Below are 20598 nucleotides of genomic sequence, written 5' to 3'. Positions count from 1 at the left end.
ATGGGTTGTACTGAATTTTTAAAAAGGTCAATTGCACCCTTACCCCTTAGACCAGATAAACTGTTCTGGGGTATACAGTTTAACACCATCATTAAAATTGTTTGCAAAAGAATAGAGAATTAAAAATCAAAGCCTTTGGGGGGGGGGGAGAGTCTTTCATTTGCTATTATAACCAGCAAATGCCATTGATTAAAGAAAGTTGAAGGGAGGGCCCCACAAATCACTATTTAAGCAAGCTGACCAATAACCATTACAGTTCTGAAAATGAAGGCTATATACTACATATTACAAGTCCCAGCCAGGCACTAGCAAAGCGACATCTATTTCCTTGCTTGCTTTGTGATCATACCCCTTCAGGTGTCAGGCCCATGTGGCATTGTCTCCTCCACACTGAAAGGAACACATCAGAGTTTTGTCCACACTCATTGTGGCATCTGCATTGTCAAGCTCTCCACAACACCTGGGTGCAGAAAACACGGAGACTAACCGCCTCTTTGCCAAATAGTCATGTCCATCTTCAACCACCTAATGGGTGCTACATATAAGATCCAAGTCACACTTAAGGAGAAATTCTGTGACCACTTCTGTGCCAACTGCGAGGACACTCCTGTCACCTTCACCCCAGCCTGAGACATTTTTATCAGGGTCAGCCCCCAGAAGATACTGAAGAAGACCCTGATGTGGTCCATCAGTTGGTCACATAATTCACAAATCTGCTCCACGATTGAAGAGCTGGTGATAAACGCCCAGGACAGTAAAATATTTCTCATCCACGGTGGCTGCTGTTGGTGAACAGTTAAAGTAGGCTGTGAAAGTTGTCCTTAGTTTAATGTTATAGCTTCTTTTCCATTCGTCATAAAATCCATAAATTCTATTGACGCTGGCACATCTGTGGTTTCTTTCGAGAATACGAAAATTCTCGGGATATTTGATTTTGTAAGCCAGTGACAGGCAGTCTCCAGTGACTGCTTCCCCATCCACAGGTACTTGCTTCCCGGCGGAAAACGCCTCACTCAGAAAGTCCAAGCAAATCCCAGCATTGCCAGCGCTATCCCCGCATCGTGTGAGGGTGCTTCCGGTTCTAGTAGGACAGACGGACTGGGACAGACCTCTCGGGACTTCAAGCACAGTCCTGTGACTTCATTCTCCTGGACAGGGGCCTTCTTACCGGGCTCGGACCCTCTCACTTCCCGCAGCCGCACGGCCTGTGCCTGGCTCCCAGGACTCCCTTTCCCGCCAGGAGCACAGAGGCGGTGGTGACAGCAGTGGGTCCCCCACCAACGCTCCGCTCCTCGCGTCCCCCTTCTCTCCCCACTAGAACCACGAGAAGAGCAAAATGGCCCTGATTCCCAGGATCTTATATTAAAAATATGTTTAAAAACTAAACAAATAAGTAACGACCTGTGCTTAGTCCCATGTTAACCAATCAGATCTGTCCGGTCACTGATCACTGAGCTATGGTGTGGGGAGAGGAAAATCGGGGTATGTCCCTGCAGGGGCCCCGCTGGAAACCCAGAAAGGGGCTCCTGTCCAATAGAGAGGGAGCCAAGGGAGGCTTCCAGGAGTGACTCTCAGCAAAACTGAAGTGCAGGTAGGGATGGGGCTGGGAAGGGGGGAGGTGGTTCCAGCAGACGGAGAAGCAGGAGAAAACCCGCGGAGGGACCCAGCGCTTCTCCCACCTTCTGTCCTGGAGGAAGGAGCCCAGTCCTGCCCACTGTGAGCCACCGCCATTGCCAGGGAGGCCCTGTGCCTCACCCCCCCGGGCTCGCTGGCTCACCGGGCACTCACTCTACTCTGTGTCTGAAGGAAGGATCCAGACCAGATGATTTTTTAAAAATTGATCTGAAAGAAAGAGAGAGAGAGAGAGAGAGAGAAAGAGAGAAACATCGATTTGTTGTTCCACTTATTTATGCATTCATTGGTTGCTTCTTGTATGTGCCCATGTGCCCTGACCGGAGATTGAACCCGCAACCTTGATGTATTGGGATGATGCTCCAACCAACTGAGCTACCCGGCCAGGGCCGGACCAGATAATTTATTTTTATTATTATTATTATTATTTTTTAAATATATCTTTATTGATTTCAGAGAGAGGAAAGGAGAGGGAGAGAGAGAGAGATAGAAACATCAGTGATGAGAAAGTCATTGATCGGCTGCAGCCCGCAACCCGGGCATGTGCCCTGACCGGGAATCGAACCCTGATCGCCTGGATCCTAGGTGAACGCTCAACCGCTGAGCCACGCCCGGCTGGGCCGGACCAAATTATTTATAAGAACCTCTTGTTCCTGCTGGGAAGGGGCTTGGGGCTTCTTGGGTTTTTAGTGCCCAGAGCACAGGCCTTTGGACACCACTCTGTCCCCATTCTGCACAGGTCCTGTGGCTGTTCAGCCCCTCACGGCAGGCACCGGGGGCTCAGGGAGCATCTGCTGGATGGAAATACAACGCTGGGTGACAGACACAGTCCTCACAGTCTCTACCGAGGGAACCCCTGGAAAACCGGGGTCGCGGAAGGGAGGTTGGACACCCTGACCATCTTTCTTCTCCAGGGACGCTGTAATCACAGCTGGTGATGAACCTGCTGTTTTCCTAATTAGCAGCCTTAATACCTCACGAAAGCCATTAACAGGCTGGTGCAGTAGATACACATCTTCAGACAAAATTAATAATGTTGTTAGCCTAATTCATAATCAATACTGAGGTAATTGCTTCCTTGGGTTTATATTTAGTCCTTAGGGTCTTGGTACCATGAGGAACATCCATCTGCAGACGTGCTAATGAGTGTGCATGAGCCACTGACAGTCCAGCTCGGGACCTCTCAGGGGCCAGGCAGCCTCCGGACGCTAATGGTCATACGGTAGCTTCTGGCCCCAGCGCCCACCTGGGACCTTCTGGAGGCTGTGGCTGTGATGTCTCGTGGGTCCATCAAGGACTTGGGCCCCTACTCTGGGACTAGAGGGTCTGTTTCAGCAGTGAGGTCAAAGTACAATCCTGTGCCTGGGAGCTCTCAGTGGTGCCCCCTGCGTGCCACCCTTTCAGAGGCATTAGGGGAGGGCACTGAGGATGGTCCCCCGACTAAAGATGCTGAGATGCCACAGCCTCCACATCCCTCCTCAGTTTTCCCCTCAGAGCCCAGCACCCTGTGGCCTATTCGTCAGCTTGCCAGGAACCGGGCTGAGCCCAGCTTTCCTCCCTCTCTGAGCCTGGCAGCAGTGGGGGCTCAAGGTCAGTCCGGAGCCGCAGGAGAGGCCTGTCAAAGGCAGTCCTTATGAATGGGCTCTCATCTGACTGTAATTGGAATTAATATTGAGGCTCCACTTCCAGGAACTTCTCCAGCAGACAAATCTGGGTCGCCGAGGTCTGGGATGGAATGCTCCCAAAGCCAGCCATAAATCTCCTCCCAAAATGACGATGCACAAGCTAATTGCTCTGGAAGCGCACAGCATGTCATCCTGCCTTCTCCCAGGCTCCATCCGCTCCCCGGGAACTGGGCCAGGGAGAGGTAGAAGGGAGCTGGCAAAGTCACCATGAAGGAAAACATTTTAATCCATTTAATTATGAGCCTCTCAGGAAATGGAGTTCTGCTTCTTCTTAAACTGGTCAAAGGAAATGAGAAGTGACACTCTCCCACTCCTACCTTTCCCTTGGCTGAGGGGGCTCAGCATTGGAGGTGCTGGGTGTGAGCAGCACCAGGCTGTGTGCATCCAGGAGCAGGACCCTGGGGGTCCGTACCGTGGCCCTGTGCTCCCCCCGACCCCATCTCTCTCTCTGTCTCTCTGTCTCTCTCTCACGCACAGCCAGCATTATCTCCTCTCCCCTGCACGATGCGGGAGGTTGTGTGTGGATGTGCCCTTTGGTACTGTGCTAAACTTTCGCACTCTTTCTTCCTTTGTCTAAGCCTGTGTTTGAGAGCAAGACAGTCACAGATATGAAACTTCAAATAATAATCATACACTTCTACATAATAATCAGAAACCTCTAAATGATAACCGTAAGTCCTATACTAGAGTGCCTTTACCTATCCGCCCCTCCATCTACCCATAACACGTGTCAATGTGTCCATCTGGGTTATCGGGCATTGTTGACTACTGAGGATGCAGGCAGGGCCCCTGTCACCTGGAGTTTGTCTCCTAGGGCAGGCCACCAAGGAAAGGCAAATGTCTACGACAGTGGGAGTCGTGCACACACAAACAAAGTGGCTCCGTAACCAATACCTGGCCCTGTGGGACACCCAGTGCCTCGGAGGGAACAGGCCCCGGGGAACTCCATCTCGCCCCATGGTACAGACAGGAACCTGGGGGCCCAGAGGGCTGGGGAGCTTGTCTGGACTCTGAAAGCACTGTTAAAAGAACCTAGATCTCCCAGCTTCTCCCCAGGTTGCCTTTCCCAAACCACGCCGCTCCACTTTAACGAGTCGCTGTTGGGCCTTCCTGGCTGCGGTGGGCTCTGGGCAGCTAAGCTGTGCCAGCAAGTGAGGCATGTGCTGTGGGCACATCAGGACTTCATGTCTCACTTTACGGGGCAGCCAGTGGAGACCAGTGAGGGCAAGACAAGTGGGCTGGCTGTGCAGGAGCTGGACCAGAAGCCAGGCCACGGTCCCACCCGCCTCTTCCAGGGCTGGGCCCACCTGTTGCAGGCAAGGAGTCAGGAGTGGGGATGGGAGTAATGCATGCTTGGAGGGCTGCAGCTGGCTCTCCCCAGGAGCGTCAAGGACCCTGCTTTCTGGTCAAGGCTGCCTAAGGGAGGGTCCCATAGACTCTAGGCAGCTTCCTTAGTTTCTTGGCCTCAGTCAGCCTCCTGCTGGCAAGCCTGGCCTCTCCACGTGTTTGGACACTCCCCCAGGGCAGAGGCCCCAGCCAGCCTGGGCCCGCCCCAGACCAGCCAGCCCTGAGCACACATCCATGTAGTTATTTTGCTTATTGAGCATGGGCTTAATAAAGATGACCCTATCCCACGCCATAGGGCCTCAGGGTAAAGACAAAAAATAAACAGGCAAACAGTTAAACATATAAGACAGTTTCAGAGGAGGATGCGTGTGTGAAGAAAATGAAACAGGAAGGAGCAAGAGGGAAAGGGCAGGCTTGTGGGGGCGTCATGCAACTGCAACGAGGTGATGGGAGGCCTCTCTGTCCAGGCAGCCAACAAGGAGAAGTCAGCCCCGCAAACAGCAGTCTAGGGCGAAGGAACAGCAGAGAAAAGGCCCTGAGGCACAATCGGGCTTGGAGTGCTCCAGGTGAGAAGAGGCAAGCACCATGGAGCCCCGTGAACTAAGAAAGTACGGGCCCCCACAAAGCAGGCAGCTGGCCCACGAGGGCTTGGGCTCCATTCTAAGTGCAAGACATTAGGTTTAGAACAGAGGTGACCTGGTTGATGCTTTCCGAAGAGTCAGTCTGAGGCTCTGGCTGCCAGCTGGAGGAGGTGAAACTTTCTCTGGGAAGCCAAAAGGAGATTTTCAGCTGGGAGCTGGAAGATTGTTCTTGTTCCTTAGGCCCCTTGCCCTGTCTGAGTGCAAATCCCTGCAGGCCTCACACCTGGCAGCCGTGGGAACCAGCTCATCCTTGGGGAGCTCACTTACCTGTACAGGTGCTGTGAGGCTTGGGACCATCTCCCTTCTCCAATTCTTCATACCCTTCTCTGCAAAATAGAGATAAATTTTTCATTATAACCAGCTACTCTGGCCAAGCACCACACAGAAAACAGTGGCCTCATCCCCATATCTTCCATCAAAAGCTGAGTGGGGAGCTTCCACTGTCACCAGGCTGTAATGGGGTGCTCCAGCCCCCTGTTGGGGTGGCATGAGAGAAGGCTGAGTAGGGAGCCAGGTTGTTCGTTCCCAAGGCCCCCTGCCTAGTGTAATAAGGAGCTCCCCTCCTCAGTGTCAACGGAGGCCCAGTGGGAAACTGGACTCTGCCCCACCTGGCAGTAATAAGGTGACCCCCCCCGCCCTCCACACTGTCTGCTGTCCCTGCAAAATGTGTCAGAAGAAATTAACTAAGGCAGAAGGTTCAGATTCAGATCTAGAGTCCCATAAATAATACACAAATTGTATGGGTTTCAGTAAATTATTCATCACAGCAAGATCCAGAAAAATGTCAACTTGAATAAAAAAGTCAACCCATAGATAACAACATTAAGATGATAGTGGCGTTAAAATTATCTAACAAAGATCTTAAAGCAGCTAGCATGGACATGCTTCAATGAGCAATTATAACTCACTTGAAACAAATGAAAAAGTAAAAATCTCAGCAAACAAATAGAGTATATAAAGAAGAAACAAAGGAAAATATTAGAACTGAAATATACAATAACCAAATCAAAAATCATGCCACTGATGAGCTCAACAGCAGAATGGTGGGGGCAAAGGAACATATCAGTGAACTTAAAGAGAAATAATAGAAACTACCCAATCAGACAACAGAGCTACAATAGACTGAAAGGGAAAGAAATTCAGTTCTTCAGGAGCCTATGAGGTTATAACAGAAGATCTACTATTTGTGTCATCCGAGTCTCAGGAGGGGAGCAAAAGAGGTGGTCCTAAAATTGTAGTCCAAGGAATAATAGCCATACACTTCCCAAGTTTGGCAAAAAACACAAATCTACAGATTCAAGAGGCGGAGCACCTCAAACAAGATAAACCCAAAGAAATCCACACAGAGACACGTCATAGTCAAACTCCTGAAGACTTATGAGAAGGAAAGACATCTCAAAAGCAGTTGAGCGAGAAATAACCCCTTACCACCTAAAAGTCTTTGACCACAGGTCAAAGAGGAAATCTGGAGAGAGGTAAAACGGAATGAAAATGAAAGTGTAATATATCAAAATTAGCAGGGCACAGGTACAGTAGTGCTGAGAGGAAAATGTATAGCATTAAATGCTTACATTACAAAAGAGGAACCATACTAAATTAGTAATCTATACTTCTACCTTGAGAGCTTAGAAAAAAAGAGCAAAATAAACCCAAAGCAAGCAGAAGGAAGGGAGCAATAAAAAACATCAGGCATCAGTGAAATTGAAAACAGAAAAACTATAGAGAAAACCAGTGGAACAAAAAGCGGATTCTTTGAAGATAAAATTGACAAACCCTTAGCAAGACTGACAAAGAAAAAAAGCGGACACAAATCGCCAATATTATGAATGAGACAGAGGACATCACTACAGGCCCTGCAGACATCAAAGGGTATTGAGGGAATGCTATGACTGACGTTACACACGTACAATCGATAACTCGGATGAAATGGACGAGATCCTAAAAAACCACAAACTGCCACAGCTAACTGAAATAGATAACTTGAATAGCCCTATAACTGTTAAGGTAGTTGAAGTCATCATTTAAAACCTCCCCAAAAGAAATTTCCAGGCCCAGGTGATATCACTGGAGAATTGTATCACATGTTTAAAGAAAAATAAACTCCAATTCTACACAATCTTCTCCAGGAAATAGAACAGGAGCAAACTCTTTCTGATACAATTGTTAGTGTTTCCTGATACAAAACCAGACTAAGATGTACCAAAAAAAAAAGAAAAGAAAAGAAAAGAGAAGAGAAGAGAAGAGAAGAGAAGAGAAGAGAAGAGAAGAGAAGAGAAGAGAAGAGAAAAGAAAAGAAAAGAAAAGAAAAGAAAAGAAAAGAAAAGAAAAGAAAAGAAAAGAAAAGAAAAGAAAAGAAAAGAAAAGAAAAGAGAAAAGAAAAAACTGCAGGCCAATATTTCTTAGGACTATAGATATAAAAATCCTCAGCAAAATTTTTGCAAATAGAATTTAGTAATATATAAAAAAGTTACACACTCTGGCCAAGTGGGATTTATTCCAGAGATGCAAAAGGTGTTTCACTATGTGAAAATTAGTCAGTGTAATCCACCTTATTAACAGGATAAAAAAAGAAAATTCATATGGTCATGTCAATTGAGGCAGAAAACGCATTTACAAAATTCAATACTCTTGGGGGAAAGGAGATAAGGGAAGTGACTGCTTAATTGAGATGGGGTCCCTTTTGGGGTGGTGAAAATGTTCTGGAACTATTAGATAGTGGCAATGGTTGCACAACATAGTAAACATTCTATTTGTCAGTGAATGTATATTTTAAAATGCTTAAAATGGTCAATTTTAGGTTATGTGATATTATGACAATTAAAAAAAATAAATTCATCACTCATGCATGATAAAATTCCAAGAAATATAAGAATGGGGTAAACTTCCCCAACTTGATAAAGAGCATCTATAAAAACCTACAGGTAACATTATACTTCCTGGTGAAATACTGGGTGCTCCCCCCTCCCCAAGATCAGGAAAAAAGCAAGGATGCCCACTCTTACCGTTTGAACACTGTACTGGAGGGTCTAGACAGTGCAATAAAGCAAGAAAAGGGAATAAAAGGTGGTTAGTGTGGGAAGAAAAAAATAAACTTGTCCCTGTTTGCAAGTGACATGATTGTTTACATAGAAAATCCTAAGAATTATTCCAAAACAAACAAACAGAAAATTTTCTTAGAACTAATAACTGAGTTCAGTAAGCTCACAGGATACAAGACAATCATAGTCAATGTATTTCTACACACTAACATGAACACAGGGCCACTGAAATTAAAATAGATCTACCATTTATCCAGCAGCCTCACTTCTGGAGATATATCTGAAGGAAAGAAAATGAATATGTGGAAGAAATATCTGCACCCCATGCTTATGGCAGCATTACTCACAATAGCCAAAATATGGAAACAATCTAGGTGCTGTAAATAGTCAATGAAAATGGGATATGTACATATATAATCATTTACCCATAAAAAGAAGGAAATCCTGCCATTTATGACAATATGAATGAACCTGGTATGCTAAGTAAAATGAGCCAGACAGAGAAAGACAAATACTATATAATCTCATTTCTATGTGGAATTTTTTAAAAATTCAAACTCAGAGAAGCAGAGAGTAGAACAGTGGTTGCCAGGGGCTGGGTTGGGGGTGGGTGGATGAAATGGAGAGTTGATGGTCAAAGGGCACAAACTTGCAGTTATCAGATGAATAAGTTCTGGGGATCTGATGCTCAGTATGGTGACTAGAATGAATAACACTTTACTGTTACTTGAAATTTGTTGAGAGTAGATTTTAAGTTTTGTCACCATACACACACAAAGGTAACTATGAAGAGGTGATGGATATGTGAATTAACTTAATTGTGGTTATCATTTCACAATGTATACATATATAAAATCACCATGTTATACACTTTAAATACATATAATTTTATTTGTCGATTAGGCCTCGATAAAACTGGAAAAAATACAGTACCATTTATAGTTAAGTGTAAATCAAGCAAAGCAAGTACTGTACTTGTGTACTGAAAACTACCAAACACTGATGAAAGAAATCAAAGATCTAAATAAATGGAGATACATACTGAGCTCGTGGATTGGAAGACTCAACATGGTAAAGATATTAATTCTCCCCAAGTTGATTTGCAGGCTTAACACAATTTCTATAGAAATCCCAGAAAGGTATTTTGTAGATATAAACGAGACCATTCTAAAATTTATATGGAAACATAAATGAACTAGAACAGATGAAACAATTTTGAAAAAGAAAATTAGAGTGGGAGGAATTAGATCACATGATTTTAAGACATTACGTAGCTATGGGCATCAAGACTAGTCATGAGGTACTGGCAGAGGGTTAGTTACATACATGAATGGAGCAGAAAATAGTACCCAGAAATAAACCCACACAGATATGCCCAAATGATTTTTTGACAAAAGTGCAAAAGTAATTCAATGGAGCAAAGATATCAACAAATAGTGCTAAAGAGATCAAACATTCATTGGCAAAAACATGAACCTCGACCTAAACCTCACACCTGATAAAAAAATAATAATTTATAAAGGATAATGAACTTAAATGTAAAACTTAACACTATAAAACTTTTTTGGGGAAAAGATAAAATTTTCAGGACCTAGTACTAAGCAGTGTTCCTAGACTTGACTACAAAAGCACAGTCCATTTTTTAAAAAAATTAATAAATTGGACTTGTTCAAAATTAAATACTTTTGCTCTGCAAAAGTTTGTTAAGAGGATGAAAAGACAATCTATATACTGGGAAAATATATTTGCAAACCACACATCTGACAAAAGAACAGTCTAAAATATACAAAGAACTTTCAAAACAGACAATGAAAAATAATCTAATTACTTTTGGACAAAAATAATTTGGAAATGGACAAAAGACATGAAGAGGCATTTCACCATAGAGATGGCAAATGAGCACATACAAAGATGTTCAAATCATTGATCATCCAGGAGATGTAAATTAAAACCACTGCACACCTATGAGAATGGTTAAAATAAAAATAGTGATAACCCCAAATGCTGGCAAGGATGCAGAGAAACTGGACCCCACATGCATTGCTGCGGAGGTCAAACGGTAAGGCCACGCTGGGAAATCGTACGGCAGTTTCTTTAACAACTAAACGTGCAACTACCGTATGACCAGCAACTCCGTTCCTGGGCATCTGTGTCTGAGAAATGAACACTTATATTGACACAAAAATCTGTACAAGACAGTGCATAACAGCTTTTGTGTAGTAGCTGAAAACTGAGAACATTTCCTATGTTCTTCAGTGAGGGAATGGTTAAACAAATGATGGTACGTCCACACCATGGAATATTACTCGGCAATAAAGTGGAACAAAATATCGATACGCCCATCGACCTGGGTGAATCTCTAGAGCATGATGCTGAGTGAAAAAAGCCAAAGCCACAGGTTACAAAATGTATGATTTGACTTACGTAACATTCTTAAAAGGATAAAATGATGGAAACGGAGATTAGATAAGTGGTTCCCAGGAGTTAAGGATGGGGTGGGGTTAGAAGTGGGGAACTCCTCTCCTCGGGGAGCTGGGAGGCAAGTGTACAGGGCAACGTGCGGAATCCCCGCAGTGATGGAAATGTCTCCCCACTGTACCAATGTCAGCATCCTGGCTGTGACACTGTACTATAGTTTTGCACAATGTTGTCATTAGAGGAAACTATGAAAAAGTACACAGACTCTCTCTGTATTGTTTATTAGAACTGCATGTGAATCTATATTTCAAAAAAAAGTTTAATAAAAAGAAAGTATTAAAATAATTGCCTAGATTTAACAAAATCAAACCAATCTGTGAATTTAATGACATATTCTAAAGCATCAAATTAAGGCCATTTTTATTACTTAATTTTTAAACTTTAAGCAGTATGTACACATTTCCTGAAACATTTAAACATACCACTTTCCCCACCCCAGCAGCGTTCCATTTTTCTTTGGCTCTTCCTTCTGGGATTTGCTTTCATGATTCTAAGGAAAATGCTTACGCTGCTCTTTCTGGAGTTTTCCATTTTAAATGTTAACTAAATGATGGTTCTTCTTCCAAGGAAGCTGAGTGTTTGGTTCTACTTACAACTCCCTTCCCCGCACCCAAACTGCCCTCTCTTCCTTCCAATCAAATTAGCGCACCATATCCGCTCAAATTCGTTTCTCTCTAAAGCAGGCTCAGTAAACATCTTACAGCTGAGTCAGATAGTTTTCTACTCGTTCATCTGGTCATACAATGAAGGTTTATTGGCATTTACTGTGCGCCAGGCACTGTTCTAGGCGCTGGGGACACCGCACTGAATGAAGCACGTGGGATCCTTGCGTTGAGGACCTGGGAGCTGAAGGAGAGACAAGTGCGCTCATTTCTGCGTTAAGTGCTACGGAGGAGCAGGGAACGGTGCACGTGGCCTCGAACAATAACCTAATGCCAGGAATTGTGCAATAAACAGGTGAACTGCCAAGAATTCACTACATTAATTATGAAAGGAACACCCCATACAACAAACGCTTATTGAGCATCCATTGTTATTCCAAGTGCTGTGTTAGAACGTGAGGGCTCAGAAAGGAGCAGCAGCTCCCCCCGTGGAAGCCCATCTGGGGCCAGGCTGCGGGGACCTGCTGTGCAGCAGGAAGGGCTGTGAGTGGCAGGCCTACCCACCTCCTCCAGCTGGCCAGGAACAGGGCCGGGCTGGTCCCAGCTCAGGCTGGGTGAGGGACGGCCCCTGGAAGAGTGCCGGGGGAGCCCTCAGAGCCGGGCTTCTGGGACGCCTAAGCCCAGACAGTTGCCCAGATGACATGGACTCCACCCGAGGCAACATGGGCAGTGTCTCTGGGATGGGGTGGGATCTGGCACAGGCTTCCCTACAAGCAAGCCCCTGACAGGGGGTGGGGTGGGCTTAAAGGCTGACAGGGGGCAAAGTGGGGTGGGGTGGAGGTAGGGGACACATGTGATACTGTCAACAATAAAAAAATGCTGGGCAAGGGGCAAAGGCCGGCACAAGGCTCTGGGACAATGTGCGGAGGAGGGACCTTGCCTGGGGAGGCCGCAGTCATGCGGTGGGGCCAGGGGCTGAGGGGCTCCCACAGGGAGAGCACGGTGGAGCAGTGCTTGCCCCAGATCCATGCAGCCCATACAGTGACCTGGGAGGTGGTCCCCTGTCTTTCGGAGAAGGCCACAGAGCAAAAGGGAAAGATAGGAACTCGCTGTTGAACCACTCCCGTCTCTGCCCCGTGCCCACTCCTGTCTCCTGCCCCATGGCCATCTGGTCTCTGCCCCATGCTGACTCCTGTCTCCTACCCCATGACCATCTGGTCTCCCCCCCATGCCCACTCCCGTCTCTGCCCCATGAGCATCTGGTCTCTGCCCCGTGCCCACTCCCATCTCCTGCCCCATGGCCATCTGGTCTCTGCCCCATGCCCACTCCCATCTCTGCCCCATGCCCACTCCCGTCTCTGCCCCGTGCCCACTACTGTCTCCTACCCCATGAGCATCTGGTCTCTGCCCCGTGCCCACTCCCATCTCCTGCCCCGTGCCCACTCCCGTCCTCTGCCCCAAGAACACTTCCATCTCTGCCCCATGGCAGAAGCTCCAGAGTGCAAGTGCAAAGGTCACGCTAGCAGCCAGGGGACAAAGGAGGCATCTCTGTCCTGCCCCTCCTCTCAGAGACAGCTGCAGGCAGTTGGAGGGCTCACTCCTGCTGTGGTCACTCAGACAGGACCTGCTGCTGTCCCTCAGAGCAGGGACAAGTCGGCCAGTGGCTAGGCTCCTCCTGGAATCCAGAGACGAAAGCCCCTGTCACCTATAGCTCAGTCACCGAGGGATCCTAGGAGAAGGGTGGCCCTCTCCATCTCAAACTACGCCTTTCTCTTTGTCTTGGGGGAGCTGCAGCTGTGGGAGGCAGCTCCAGCCGTTGGTGAGGGTGCCCAGTCTCCCTGCAGGAGCCAGGGTTGGGTTGGCCTGAGGGAGGAGGGGGCAGCTGCCTTGGACTCTTTGTGGTCTCTTCCCTCAGTGGCCATGCCCTTCTGCATGTGTCCCAGTTGGTGGAGTGTCATTGTACGCTCTCGATCACTTGCCACTCCATCCCAGCACTGCTGATTAATGGCATAATTAGCTAGAAGCCGCATGTTGCCACTCAGAATAAATTTGGTCTAAAAATATTTTCGTATGAAAAACACAGCACAACCTAAAAACATTTCCTCTGCAGTTGTCCAAGGAGGCTTCCTTCTTGGGCCATCCCAAGCTGTGACTCAGTTTCTCAGAGAGTCTGGAATGAAGAGGCAGCAGGCTGGTGTGGCTCTGTATCCTTTCAGGGTAGGTAAGTCATCTAACCTGTCCCACTCCCTCCTACGGCAGGCCAGGGCCTCCTGTTTGCAGATGGAACCCAGCCGGGCTGGGAGGCACAGGCCACGTGATGTGGGATCTTGTGGGGGGGTTCCTTATCCTGTCTGAGCCATTAGAGAAGGCCCACAAAGGACTGAGATGGACATGGCATGTCTTCACAGGCCAGTGACACAGGCGTGGGCTGCAGACCAGGTCAATGGGACAGTCAAAACAAAGTTCACAGACAGAAGTGCCCGGGGACCTATGAAGGGGAGGGGGGCTGGAGGGAAGGGTGGGGCTGGCACCGGAGGATCAGCTCAGCCCTAGATCCCTAAACCCAGCACTCTGCGGCTGAGGTCCCCAGGTGCCTGGCACTGTGCCAGCATGGGATTTGGCCAATTGGCTGCCTGGCCAGTGGTCAGTGGAGACAGAAACAAGCAGAAACACTTTGTGTGTTTTCCAGGCTTAGTGCACAAACACCCCACCTCCACTCTGGCACTTGTGTCTTCCTGGGAGAGTTTAGCAAGGAAGGGGGGGCTCTCAGAAACTCACTCTCCTGTCCTCTTCCTCCCTCCTGGTTTCCTTAAATGTAGGCTGCCACCTCCTGCTGCTAGGGCCATGTGGAGGGCCTCCCTCACCTGGCTGTCCAGGCCCTGTGTGCCTTCCATATGACCCCTGGGTAGGTGGCCAGCCCTTGATGCCTCCACTGCCTCCTCTGGCTGAGCGGAGCATCTGAGCACACATCCAGGCACTTTTCTCTGGTCCCGGGCCCTCCTGATGCACGGGAAACGTTTCGTTGCCTTCTCCTGAGCCAGCCCCTGAGTTCTCTGGGGTTCTGCATGGACAGAGCAGGTGGGCATTTCATTCTTGTGATCTGGGGCGGGGGGAGGTGTTGGGATCTGCTCCACTCCGAGGGGCCCAGTTCGCCATCTCCAGCAATCACTTTGGAGGTGGCATTCCCGGATGAACACATCTATAACTCACTTTGAGGACTCTCCAGGCTGGTCCTATGTTACATACATAAATCTAGTCACAGTCTTTCTACTAACCAAGCTTCCAATCTCTGCTCTTCCCTGTTCAAAGGGAACTCACCACATCCCAGGCAGCACGTCCTCTTGAGGTTTCTCCAACTGAAACTGTCTCCTTGTCTTGAGCTAAAATATGCTTTGTGTGACTTCTAGCCATTGACCCAATTTCTATCTCCCTAGACATTTTTTGCAACTTTCTGTGAATATGTAATGCTTCTCCAAAAAAGTTAAAAATAAGTAGAGGCATGGAAAATATAAGAAGTGTACAAATTGCCCTTTTACAGATGAATACTAAAATGTCTGAGATTAAAAATACACTGAGTGGGATAAATATCGAATTAGACACTGTAGAAGAAGAGAATAGTGAACTTGAAGACAGCAAGTGCCCAAAAATAAACACAGGGAGTATTAGATATACAAATAAATGAAAAGAGCATCAGTAAACTGAGAAGCAACTTCAAGCAGTCTAATATATTGCAGTCTCCAAAGAAGAAAGGGAAGAGAAGAAATATTTAAAGAACTAAGGGTTGAGAAAGTCCCAAATTGAATGAAAACTTTAACCAAGAAGTTCAACCAAACAGGAGCACATACACACACAAAAATCCCCGCCAAAAACAAAAACCAACACACCCAAAAAACCCCTGAAGAAAACCAGGTCACATTATAATCAAGTCAAAGCATGTGATAATTTTTCAAAACCAGTAATAAAAGAAAAACCTTAAAAGCAGAGGAAAATAGCACATTACATACAGAAGACCTACATTACTGTAAGGTTCTTATACTAGTATAAAATCACTGCCTCAATAGCACTTAAGGTAGACTGTGATCAGTTAAAGATTTATAATAAAAACCTTAAAACAGAGTTATAGCTATGAGCCTAAAAAGGAGATAAAGCGAACTCATAGCAAATACTTTATTAAAGCAAAAGGAAGGCAGGTAAAGAGAAAAAGAAGAACAAACACAGATGGGGCTCCACTTCTGTATCAGCACCAAGAGCAGTTCCATGGAGCTAGTCTATGAAACAGCCCAGTGTCTGCTGTTTTAAACCACCAAGTTTGTGGCATTTTGTTATCAATCACAGCAAGCTAATGCAGAATTTGTCACTAGGAACTGAGGTGCTACTAAAACCAATACCTAACATGTGCGAGTAGCTTTGGAATTGGGTAATATGTAGCGCTGGAAAATGGTGAGAAGCGTGATAGAAAAAGCTGAGATTGTCTTGAAGAGACAGTTGGTAAAAATACGAATGCTAAAGATTCAGCCTGTGAAGGTTCACATAGAAAAAGCCTGTGTTATCTTAGAAAATACACAGATAGTCATAAACAGAATGTTGGTGGAAATGTGAACATTAAAGGCAATTCTGGTGGAGGCTCAGAAGGAAATGAGAAACATTTGGAGGCTGGAAGAAAGGGAATCCTTGCTATATAGTGCCCAAAAGTAGCTGGATTGTGTGTTGTAGTGTGTGGGAAGGAGAACATGTGAGCAATGATCTTGGATATTTGGCTGAAGCTGTATCCCAGCATGTGGAAGGCATGGCCTGTTTTGTTTGTTTGTTGCTGCTTGTAGTACAATGGAAAAGAAAGAGATAAATTAAGGAAAGAACTGATAGGCAAAAAGGAACCAAAACTTGATTATTTAGAAAATTCCAAGCATATCTTTGCAAAAGATGCTAAAACCAGGAGATTCAAAATTAGGACACATGCTATGGCTAAGAGGGTGGTCGAATGATACTTATTTGGTGACTGTGTGGAATCCCCAGACCAGTGTGGAAGTGCTGGAGGTGGTGCCCAAGTTTCCACGTGTAAGTGGTTGAGGGTAGAGCTGGAGAGAAAATGTCTTTGACCCGAGCTGTTCTGGCTGTGCGAACTTGAGTTACCTTTATATGCTGAGTTTCTCTCTCGAGGGCCTGCCATCTATTTTTACCTCTCTATATTTGTCTGTCTCTTATTTATGTCACCCTTAGAATAAGATTTATCATGTATCGTGTATTTGACTTTATTATTACTTTTAGTTTTGATCAACCTTTATAGTGTAGAGAATATAGAATTTAAATTTCACACATGTTTTCTCAGTATCTTTTTCTCTCCCATTCCTTTGACTTTCTCCTTGAATTCTCTATCAAATATTCCTTCTGTTTTGAAGTAAAACTCACATGACATGAAATGACTTGAAATTTGCCTTTTTTTAAAAATCCAATTTTAAAAATGGAAATATTTTTCCCATTGCTTTTCAGAGAGAGCAGAAGGGAGAGAGAGAGAGAGAGAAACATTGATTTGAGAGAGACACACAGATTGGTAGCCTCCCACACCCTGACCTTGGCTGGGGATCAAGCCCCCAACTGAGGTACATGCCCTTGGCTAGAATCAAACCAGGGACCCTTCAGTCTGCAGTCTGATGCTCTAAGCATTGAGCAAAACTGGCTAAGGCAAAATTTGCAGTTTTAAAGAGTATAACTCAGTGCTTTACAATACATTCACGATGTTGGGGAGCCATCGTTACTATCTAACCCCAGTATATTTTCATCACCCCAAAAAGAAATTGTTTCATACCCATTAAACAGTCATTGCCCATTTCCTCCCTTCCCCCAGCCCCTGGCAACTACTACAGACCAATAACATTATGAATATAGACATAAAATTTCTCAACAAAATACCAGGAAGCTGAATTTAGAGATATATAAAAAGCACTATATATTATGACTGAATGGGATTTAACAAAAAGAATGCAAGGGTAGTTTAACATACACATAGTACAATTGTACATAACATACACAAATGCATTGTACAATTAACATAATACAATATATTAATAAAATAAAGGACAAAACCCATGGTCATCTCAACAGATGCAGGAAAAGCATTAAACAAAATTCAATACTGCTTTAATAAAAACAGTAATCAAATTAAGAATTAAAGAATTTTAGAAATTTAGAATTTCTCATCCTTCTAAAAGGCATCCATAAAAAGCCCACAGCTAAGATCATACTTAATGGTGAAATACTGGGTATTTTCCCCCTAAAATCAGGACCAAAACAAGGATGTCTGCTCTTGCCACTGCTATTCAACATTGTACTAGAGGTTATAGCCAAGCAATTAAACAAGAAAAAGAAATGAAAGGCATACAAATTGGAAAGAAATAAGTAAAACTCTCTATTTTTCAGATGGCATGATCTTTTATATAGGAAATCTTAAAGAAGCCACTAAAAATCTATTAGAATTAATAAACTAGTTTATCAAGGGTGCAGAATTCAAAATCAACAGCAAAAAAATCAATTGTATTTGTATAGACTTGAAATAAACAAACCCCAAATGAAAAAAAAATGTTTAAGTTTCATTTACAGTAGCATTAAAAATATAAAATATTGAGGAATAATTAAACACAAGTGCAAGACTTGCATAAAGAAACTATAAAAATTGTTGAAAGATGTGAAAGAAGACCTAAATAAATGGAAACAGAACCATGTTCATGGAGTGGAAGGCAAGATTATTAAGAAGGCAAAATTCCCTAAATTGATCTACAAATCTAAAAATCTCTATCAAAATCCCTGCTGGTTTCTTGGAAGAAATTGACAAGCTGATTCTAAAATTAATATGAAAATATAAGGGACCCAGAATAGCCAAAATAATCTTGAAAAAAAACAAACTTGGAGGACTCACAATTTTCTATTTCAAAATATACTACAGAGAATTTTCAAAATGGCAGAGTAGGGAAACACTGTTCTTGCCTCCTCACATGATCACATCAAAATTACAACTAAGTTATAGAACAACCAACATTGAGGACCACCTGGAGACTAGCTGAACAAAAGTCCTATAGCTAAGAATAAAAAGAAGAAGCCATGTTGAGACTGGTAGGAAGAGCAGGGACCTGGATAAAGCAGGTCCCACATCCACATGTGGGGGTTAAGAATCAGGAGGGATATCTCAGCTGCAGAGATCCTCTGAGGAGCAAGGGGTCCCAGTTACATGTTCCAAGCCTGGGACACGAGGGCTGGGAAGAGGAGTCCCCATAACATGTGGCTGTGAGAGCAAGTAAGGATTGAATTCAAGTGAGGTCTACTGGAGACTGAGGCATCCACTTAAAGGGTCTGAGCAGAGACTCATTCACTCTTAACTCCAGCACAGGGAAAGCAGCTTGAAAAGCATCAGGGGAATACATTGACGAGATACATTGTCTAGCTTCATAGTGAGGGCTAGAAAGGTAGGGACTGGGGCAGCTCTGTCTGAGGATGGAAGTGCTGGCAGGTACCATTGTTCTTTTTTGTGTGCCCCTCCCACCCAGAAAACAGGCAGAGTTGGGAACCATATCTGTGCTCTCCATTAACCTGGCTAACACCATTCACCTCTTCCTGGTAATTTCCTGAGACCCCACCCTACCCAACAAACACATCTTGCCTGGACTTCTTCCAGCAGCTTTTTTGAAAAGGTGGCATGCCTAAGCTCATGCTCCTGATGTTCCTAAAACCTCTGCAAGGTCCACAAGTCCCCCCCAAAACAGCAGCTGGCTTCAGCGTGTCCTCCACCTCTTGTGAAGTAACCTCAAGCCCAGCACAAGTAACAACTGGTCTCAACTTGTACTGAAAGACCCACCAGGTGACCACAACCCTGGCATAAGGGGCAACCAGTCTTAACATGGAACATAGTTTCAATTAAGTGGCCACAAGCTTGGCAAAAGTGGCAGCTATCCTCAGCTCACATCATGGTGCCCACCAAAGTGTCCCAAGCCCAGAACTAGTGTCAGCTAGCCTCTCTAAGTGCCTCTAAGTTCAGCACAAGTGGAAATCAACCACAGGTCACTTTGTAGCACATACCAGGCAGCTCCAAGCCAGACACAAATAGTGGCTCTCCTTGGCTTGCATCAGAGCACCTCCAAGTAGGATCCAGAACCTGGAGGCCAGCATCATACCACAACAGAGCACCAACTAACCAGTTCCACAAATGACACATCCAAAGGGTGGACACAGCTGGCACCAGAGCACCACTAAATTGACTCCTACACAGCCCCCACTAAACAGCTCATACACTGTCATCACAACCAGCCCTAAAAGCCAGTAAGCCTGAAGACCAATCCCACCAATGACTGCCAACAGCAATCAAGGATCAACTACAACATAAAGGATGAACTAGCAATACCATTGGATCACTCGAATTGGGTGGCCAAGAAGTATACACCACTGAGCCCCACAGGACACCTACTACATAAGGCCACCCTGCCAAGACTGGGAGACATGGCAGATCTGCGTAACACATAAAAACAAACACAGGGAGTCAGCCAAAGTAAGGAGACAAAAATACATGTCCCAAGTGAGAAAACAGCACAAAACTATAGAAAAGGAGCTAAACAAAATGGATGCAAGCAATCTACCAGACTCAGAGTTCAAAACATTGGCTGAGAGACTGCTCAATGAACTTAGGGGGAACATTAATGAAGTTGGTGAGAACTTACAAAGAGAGATACACACCATAAAAAAGAGTCAGTCAGAAATGAAGACTACAATAATGGAAATGAATACATTAGATAGAATCAAGAGCAGATTAGATGAAGCAGAGTATTGAATCAGTGATTTGGAAGACAAGATAGGGTGAAACACCCAATAGGAAAAGCAAAAAATAAATTAAAATTAAAATTAAAAAAATGAGTAAAGTTTAAGGGACCTCTGGGACAATATTAAGCATAACAATATTCACATCATAGTGTTACCAGAAGGAGAAGAGAGAGAACAAGGGATTTAGAACCTATTTGGAGAAATAATGACTGAAAACTTCCCTAACCTGGTAAAGGAAATAGACATAAAAGTCCATAAAGAGCAGAGAGTCCCAAACAAAATGAACCCCAAAAGACCCACACTAAGACACACTATAATTAAAACACCAAAGGTTAAAAACAAAGAGAGAATGTTAAAGCAGCAAGAGAAAGGCAGT

General features: G+C 45.0%; 1 pseudogene; it reads right to left on the bottom strand.

Moving 5' to 3' along the window:
• Nucleotides 1-360: 360 nt before the first annotated feature.
• The window catches only part of LOC107532546 (serine/threonine-protein phosphatase PP1-alpha catalytic subunit pseudogene), a 109417-nt pseudogene continuing 89179 nt past the window's right edge, over nt 361-20598 (bottom strand).

This window comes from Miniopterus natalensis, chromosome 14 (genome assembly GCF_054644295.1).
Source record: "Miniopterus natalensis isolate mMinNat1 chromosome 14, mMinNat1.hap1, whole genome shotgun sequence".
Classification (NCBI taxonomy): Eukaryota; Metazoa; Chordata; class Mammalia; order Chiroptera; family Miniopteridae; genus Miniopterus; species Miniopterus natalensis.
The sequence above is the reverse complement of the archived record's forward strand: the minus strand, read 5'-3'. Positions and strand labels throughout refer to the sequence as shown.